Source organism: Seriola aureovittata, chromosome 2 (assembly GCF_021018895.1).
Source record: "Seriola aureovittata isolate HTS-2021-v1 ecotype China chromosome 2, ASM2101889v1, whole genome shotgun sequence".
Lineage (NCBI taxonomy): Eukaryota > Metazoa > Chordata > Actinopteri > Carangiformes > Carangidae > Seriola > Seriola aureovittata.
Genome location: NC_079365.1, coordinates 11044482 through 11052721, shown reverse-complemented (window position 1 = coordinate 11052721; position 8240 = coordinate 11044482). Strand labels below are relative to the sequence as shown.

Below are 8240 nucleotides of genomic sequence, written 5' to 3'. Positions count from 1 at the left end.
GAAACATTGTTTTGCGGTATAAATACATTTTTGACATGTGGAGGAGGATAGTTTTCTGATAATTTTTTAAGCCATATGCTTTAATATTATGTCAAGCCCCACACACAGAGCAGAATGGTAGTAATGCAGTTTAAAGACAGCTAAACTCTTAAAGGACATTTTCAAAAACAGCAGTGAGTTGAACAGCTAGAATCATCACAGCTCCCCTTTCTTCCCTTCTCTTTCCCCTTCCCTCCTCGTTGTCCTCCAGATCTCATGCCCGTGAAGTGAAGAAAAAAAAATTTGCCACTATCAAAAGAAAGTCACGACACAAGTTCCTGTAATTTTTGATCATAATGAAATGTGTCACGTTCAATCAAAAGGCTGGTGCTTGCCAGTCTCCCCACCATGCACACCCCAAGGCGCACACATCAGAGCCGGCAAAGAAAGGCCACATTAAGTGTTTGATGGCAGCCGAGAAACGACACAAAGAGGCTGTTTGTAACTAATTAGGTTCTGTTCTCCTCACCTAGATTTTAATTATGATTGGGTGCTTCAAAAATTTCCACGCCAAATACCTAGGTATGTTCTTTCAAGCTTCCTAAAAAAGAGTTGGACAAGAGGAGGGAAATCTAGGCTGCTAACTAGCTTAGCATAAAAGTAGTTTACTGTTAGCCTGACTCAACACACAGCACCTGGAAAATTGACAGTGTTGTCTTTGAAGTGTAACGCCTTACAAGGTGTGCTTCCTGGCAGAACATGCTTCTAATCATATTGTGCTCTTCATGTAATATCAAAGTCATACTAGCAATTATATACAGCATAGAACATATGTTGCTAAATGACTCAGAAAAGCTTAATGGATCGGTGAACTTCTGTTTCCCACTGCAATTATACAACATAGTTTTTGATTGCAATGATCTGAGGTGTTGTTAAATTTACACCAGACCTCCAGCATATGTTTCTGGAGGAAAAATGACATCAGAAAATTTTCTGTATTTTCACGGTGGTTGTGCTGTACTGTCACATTCATTATTAGAGAAATCAGTTTTCAGTCTTTCAGGGTGATCAAAGCCTTTAAACCTGAGACTTGTGAGCACCTCAAGAAGATTCACGAGCAACTGCAAATTATTATCTCACTAGTCCTTTTCCTCCCAGTATGACAGATCGCAGCCCAGAGGAAAACATTCAGAGGCTGAGGAGCTCCGGTGCAGACAGGTGATTCACTTCTAATGGATGTTAATGTGGCGGACATGACTGAGAATATTCCCAGTGGTGTATACTTACAGTTAATTGATAATTGAGGTCTATGAAAAGATGCACATTAAATCATAGCCAATGAGCCTGCCTATAAGGTTGCAGCAATTTAAAGAACAAGTCTCCAGAGTCTCTTAAGGTTTTCCACAACTGAAATACACTCTGAATGAATAATTAAGGTAAAGAAAGGAAATATTCTGAACTCATATTGCCTCACTTAAGACATTACACTTTCAAACATGTAACATATGCATAACTTTCAAATGCATAAACATTTTAACCCCCACCAACCCCAGGTTGCTCAATCCTCTAATGACTTGAGTTCTCCTTATGTTACTGTTTGATCAGAGCCTTTGCTAATGAGCCCATGTGCTGAGATAGGATACGATTCTGTGATTTACTTTAATGTTTTTTACATATTCAACACTAATTCTGTGCAACATGTTGCACATAAATAAATGTCTTATTCAATTCTCTGTCACCAGCTGAAAGCATACCAAAGAGATTTAACCTACAGTACAGACACTTCATGAAAGCTTTTGAATTTTTCACAAGCATTTTGTATTTACAGGTACAGAGAAAGTTGTTTGTTCATATTGAAAAACATATTTAAAGCATGCACCAACTACTACAGTGTATTCACCATGTATAATATGGATTGGTCTGAGAAATCATCATGTTAATGCAAATATTTCTTTAAAATGTTGTGTGTCATGTGTGTCATAATGCAGATGTATGGCAAATGTAGGCAAATAATCACAAATAGGCTGATAGAGCAGTCTGATGTTTGGTGCAATGAACCATGTTGCGTTACATCAGATAAAAACATCATGTGTGTAAAAAAGAAACAGAGTTTGCCTGGAACCATTGGATAATTGATGATATAGAATTACCAGCCACTCCATGTATGACTGGACTAGACATCTACAATAAAGTGATGTAGGCCTAAGACAAGTATAATACCTTAATATATTTTGATAATAATACAGTTTAATTTGGATTTACCAGCACAGGTTACCACTCATCCTGCTTTGTCATTGTCCATCACATTGTTTAGAAAATATCCAATTGAACAACAGAGCAAAGAATCGTGGGACAGTTTTGATCATAACTATGGGATTCATATTACATTCTTTGTTTATGCTGTAGACACATAGAGAGATAGATGTGTACACATCCCATCCCACGTTTAGGCCAGAATCATGAAATTAGCTGGCACTTACTTAACACTTCAAATATCTTATCATGGTCTCAGCAAACCTTAAAAGAACTGACAGCATGAGTGTTTTGACTTGCAGTGCACTCTAGTTTCAAACAGGTATTTCAAGAAGTTTCTGCCTGTCCTTATCTGGTGGTGGCATGCACAGATGGCGTGGTTCCATAATGGCCGAGGATCCTGAGAGCTGAAATGAGATTGGGGCGACTGTACAAACAGATCAGACAGGTTTAGCCCGATGATATCCTGTGATTGTGCGACCTAACAGTCAGCCATCTTGTTGTTAGCCAATTAATGGCTCATTACCTGTTTAGACAGAGCTGTGCCACCTCAGGTTACAAGGCCACTAAAGCTGCACTTCACCCACTGACTCAAATCTGATTAGTTTCACCTAATTGGCAGAGATCAGATGTTTTTTTTTTTTTTTCTTTTTGCTCTTAAGTTTGAAGGATCCTGTTTCATGGGCACTGACAGAGATAGCATTTACTACTGGGAAAGAACAAACACTGATCATCTTTCAGGTTTGGAGGTTTAAGACATAAAGTTTCTGGTTTGTATTTAGCGCCCATTATTATCAATTGATATGTTTTCTTTTTTTTGACTGGAAACACAAGGTAGTGTCAGTGAGACTGTGATCATTTTAATATTTATCTCTATGCTATTTTTTTTTTTTTTTTTACCATTCAGACAGTGTAGATAGAAAATCTGTGTGGGTCTGTTTGCCTTGCACAGTAACAATGCACACATCCTTGCTGAGTTGTTTCAGTGTGTTTGCACAGAACTGTATGTACAGTATGTGTATCTGCACGAATGCAGGTTCGTGTATTCTTTCTGTGTGTGTTTTCAAGGACAACTGGGAGTCTTTTCTCTCCATGATCAGTCAGTTCTTGTATCTCTCTGCTCACTTAAAATGTTTGTTCTTCTTGCCAAACACAGGCCCATTAATAGTGCATGAATTTAAAAAAAAAAAGAAAGAAAGAAAAAAAGCAAATAGAGAGCAAAACAGCAGCAAACCACCAAACAGCCATGCGTAAATTTATTTAATATTCTCTGTGCTTTCAGCCCAAGCTGCTCGGCCTGTGCACTGTCTAGTCAAATCATGACAGAAAAGATTAATCTGGCTCATTAAAAAAAACAAAAAAAACATCACTGAGCATTGTATGCAAAACAACTTTTCGCTGTACACTTCAGGTAAAAGTATAAAAAAGGGAGAAGTTTTTTATGTAAGCATCTGTAAGGTCCATTATCTTTATTTTGACCGTATTATAACACAAGACTTACTAGTATTACTCAACAAACAGCTGTGTTTCAATGAAAAGGAATAGCTGCTCGTTTTGCATGTGTTCTTTTGGTCCTGGTTTGCATAGAGCTAATGTTGCACTGAGTTTCATTCCACATGAAAATATTCCCATGAGAATTTACAGTATAGACCTTAAATGAAACTGGTTGGACACTACCTAAGAGCTAATCAATGTGCTAGTGTTTAAGTGTGAGATAGGGGAATGGCTTTGTCCAGAGGCCTTTCACATGGTAAGTGAGGCTAATCTCTTAGTATTACTATGGCCAAACCAACCATTTCTAATGGCAGACAGTGGGCTTTTACAAACCATTGAAAGCTGGGTGGTGTGATAGACTCAGGGGAAATTTTCCGGCAAGCGCTAAAATTCAGCTGCTCTTTTATTCATAGAACACACACACAAATGTCTTTATCTTTCTCAATCAAAAATACACACTACTACTCCCTACCTCTATGAAACACACACACACACTCTCACACACAGCGCATGGGGCCAGGTGGTGTGGTTAGTGCCAGATCTTGCTCTCTGCTCTCCTGAGTGCAATTGGTAACCTGAGCTGCCTGTTTGAATAACTCAGTTATCCCAAAAGCTTCCTCGCTGCAGAGACATCATGGAACAGTGCCCAAAACACACTTTGCACAAGCCTTTGATATTCACTGACTGTGTGATGAATATTGAAATTCAGCTTTCAAAGTCACTTTTGTTGTCCTGAGGTTGCATATCATAAGAAAAGAGTAAGAATTAATATTGGCTGGAAAGCCTTGCGGGCACAGCTTGTATCCAAAATCTGTCATCAGAGTGTCACTCAGTGTAAGTTAGTCGGTGTGAATGTGTCAGCTGATGGGACGCGACAGGCAGGCCAGGGGCCTCCTCATTTAATTAGGAGCCCGCCTAAGTTTGTTGAGCTTGCAACCAAACCTGTCTCCCAGGGTATTTTCTATTTTAAACACAATTCACTGTAAATTTAGCTTTAGATATTTTCTGCTATAGATATACCCTGCAGGTGTTCACTGTGCTGCACCATTTTGAGGCTACAGGCTGTGTCTACTTACTATTAATGTCACTCAGTTGTCCTGCAAATATTTGCTGTTGCCCTTTGCCCTTTCCCACCACCACTGCCTTATAGCCCCCACACAATACTGCCTGCCTTGTTGTCTACTTCTTATGTAACCTTGTCTGTTGTCCAAGCATTGAGTCAGAAAGATGCTTTAAAATGTAATATAATGATGATTTTGTGATCAGTTGTAGATGTAGGAGTGGTACTACACTTTACCAAGATCTATGACTTTGTTTTATGTATACTTTTGAATTTGGCCCTGAGGTAGTGTTGAGTAGTTAAAGAATACTCCATTTGAAAGAATGTTCTGTTTACTTAACCGTGATTTTACAGTTGCACTCTGTTATGCTGGCTTAATTTTTGTTGACATTCTGGTGACAGATATCCCTGTAAAATTAAAATATCACTTCTGGGAGTATTTTTACAGTGAATGTGAGACGCCCAGGAGGCCTTTTAAATAGCATCAGGTGTTCTGTGTCAAAATGTGGCACAGCAGAAAAATTGTTTGTGTATGTAATGACAAAAATGACATTTCCTGACCTTGTATTTTGCCTTTTTCTCTTGCCTGTCAAGAACTATTATACCTAAAATATGACAAAGCTAATGAAAGTAATCAGAGTGCAATAGTGAGGTTGAGTCGGTTCTTTCCCTGATTTTAATTTTGAACTGGGGACACAATGATGCTTTTTAAATGTTTAATGAACTTTATTTATATTTCATTTATATGTAGAACATGACAAGAGGTCATTACAATACAAGTAAGAAGAGGAATGCAAGAAACATAGAGGATGTCAAATAATGAATAAATTCCATAAAAAGATGAAAACGGATTTACATAAGTAAAATAAAATACAATTAAGGACAAGATGATATAAATTAACGTTTAAAAGTGTGGCAAATGCGATTACTTCAAATATTAATGTAATGTAAAGGCTCCCTCCCGTGTCCCAGTCACACCGGGAGTCGGCCCGTGGGCGCCCTCTATCGGCACAGTGAGGTACTGCAGCATCAGAGCGCCTCCTCCCTCCCTCCGTCCCTCTCCCCCTCCTCCCTCCACCTAGAACCGGAGCTGCATTCCTCCCCTCTCCATTCACACGCAGGGAGCTGTCGGAGAGAGAGCACCTCCACTCCGTGACTAGAGTGGAAATGTCCCCAAGTTTTGGAATTTAAAACCATGGCGAGGATATCGAGCCTACGGGTCACTTGAATCTGTAAGTACCACGAAAACTCTGGCGCAGGGTTTTTTTTGTTCTCTTCGTGTGGAAGGAGCGGGGTTTTTTTTGGTGGAGCCGGCTGAGAAATATTTAGGTTACATTTTTTTTTCTTTCCGTTGCTCCGTGTGGCGAGTTTGTCGTTGTGTTTTCCCCCCTCCCGTTTCTCCCCATATGTCTCCTCCACTTTCGGCGTCTGGTTTCCCCCACGAGTTTGAAGAGCTTTTTAGGCTCCAAACCAAACCCAGTCGTGAAAAAAGGGGGCATGGGGAAGATAAGGCAAGAGTAGCGCTAACATCCAGTTATTTTAGGTGTGTTGGTGTGTGAAGGCTTGTGTTTCTGTGAGCCGTGTGTTGAATGTGCGCCCCGGTGTGACCAACCAGTCGGATTGATCCATACTAAACTAAAACTGCGGATATTTTGGGCGCCGAACGAGGCTTTCTTTAGCTTGCTAACTAAATTTAAATTGGGCATTTTTATTTTTATTTTTGTTTTTCTTAATTATGTTGCGCGGAGCACCTGGCGCCTGAAACTAAGGAAAGGTTGGTGTGTTTTTTTGCAAGTAACCTCGGATTTGGTGCAGTGTGAGGTGAGTTTTTGGCTGGTTGGAGAAACGTCGGCTGCAGTAAGAAAGGACTTTTTCTGACCTGGAAAAGCTTCATTTTGCTGTCATATCTGGAGTGTTGTACTAATAGAAAGCTCCTGGACCCGTGTTGGGTGACACAGACCGGTTAGCAGGCTTATCTGGCTCAGGGTGGCTGTTGCATTGCCTCAGAGGAGGAATGCCACCACCACCATACATAATTACAGGTATTCGCGGAGCTGACACTCACTGTCGCCTGGATAAATAGTCCGGGGAGACTGGAGTAGGCTGCATGGCTGTATTATACACATTTGCCTTCATGCTTCTTAATTTCCTCATATTTGAATGGACATTGCCCCGGCTTTCTTAAATGGACCTAAGGGAGGAGTTGTGTTGGATTTCTCTTGGGGGGGTGGGGGGTGGTGGTGCTTGCTTTAAAAGAAATCGATTCCCTTATTAGCTTTTAAATAATTAGAAATTGTGTTGGTGTGGTGTGAAAAGAGCGTTAATCTGCTAACGAATGAGAGGCAATTTGTAAGCTTTGTTATTCGACAGCAATTGAATTCCCCATCTGAGCATGGATGGAGTGGTGAGGGCTGTCTGTGGGTGTGTTGAGTGCGCATTGGTTGTCAGCTATTGAAAATGCTCTCATTGCTCTATCGGATTCTCCTCAGTTCTTTTTTTTTTTTTTTTTTAATCAAATCCTGGTTAACCAAATTAGACTACCCACCCCGACCCCCGCACGCTACGTGAATTCATTTGGAGCCCATTTTAAACATGTATTCATGAATCATATTAGAGGAGCAAGGGCTTAGACATAATTTTAACCTTTTTGGAGAGAAAGGAGGGGGAGTGGGGCCCGACTATGAAGCCTATGGACTCAAATTTTTTTATTTAATATTCAAGTAGGAGTCCTTCACTGTATCTGCAGTGCAATTTAGACAGTTGATAAAAACCTGCTGGCAGTGATTGGTGTTTTTTTAATCTACTATTGCACCACTTGAACACCCCTATAAGACACAGGCGTTATGTGACTAATGTGGTAACTCTTCATTATAACTGACACGACCCAATTTTGCCTCAGTTCAGTCAAGCAGCAGCTTCTTATTGACAGTTCAATGCGATGACCAGCATTCACATGTAAATGATGTGGGATTTGAACCATGACATGAGTGTTTGTTTAAGAGGTGCTGCCCAGTCACAGCTTTAAATCATTCAACCACACGCAGGCTGACATGTAACCAACCATACAACAGAAGGGCACCTAACCTGTTCAGTCAAAACAAGCTTTATTTTACAGTGTGTGACTGACGGCGAAGAGTGGCACTAATGTAACCAAACATAGTGACCAGTTGTCTTTTTGCAAGGGCTACATAATCACATTCTTTTTTTATTTATTTAGCTTGCACAATCCTGAAATTACAAAATCTTATAGGTGTCTGTGAAAAAATCTCCAAGTGATTAATAAGGATATTTTAGAGATGTCCAAAAATCACACATTGTTATCTGACATGAGTCACAATGATACTGGGGAAAATCTGTGAGAAACTATTTCGCCCAGATGATTATTACTTCATGGTGTCAAAAAGTTCCCACCTTTTTATAAAGCTGAGTTATTCAGGAAAACATTTTTTTTTTG

General features: G+C 39.9%; 1 protein-coding gene across 4 annotated transcripts in view; it reads left to right on the top strand.

The window, feature by feature from the left end:
• The first annotated feature begins 5894 nt into the window (after positions 1-5894).
• Positions 5895-8240, top strand: part of LOC130177423 (plexin-A1-like) — a 187617-nt gene continuing 185271 nt past the window's right edge. For all 4 annotated transcript variants that reach the window (XM_056389191.1, XM_056389173.1, XM_056389182.1 and 1 more), the window contains exon 1: positions 5895-6018. The gene's annotated coding sequence lies outside the window, so the exon portion shown is untranslated. The remainder of the gene's footprint in view (positions 6019-8240) is intronic.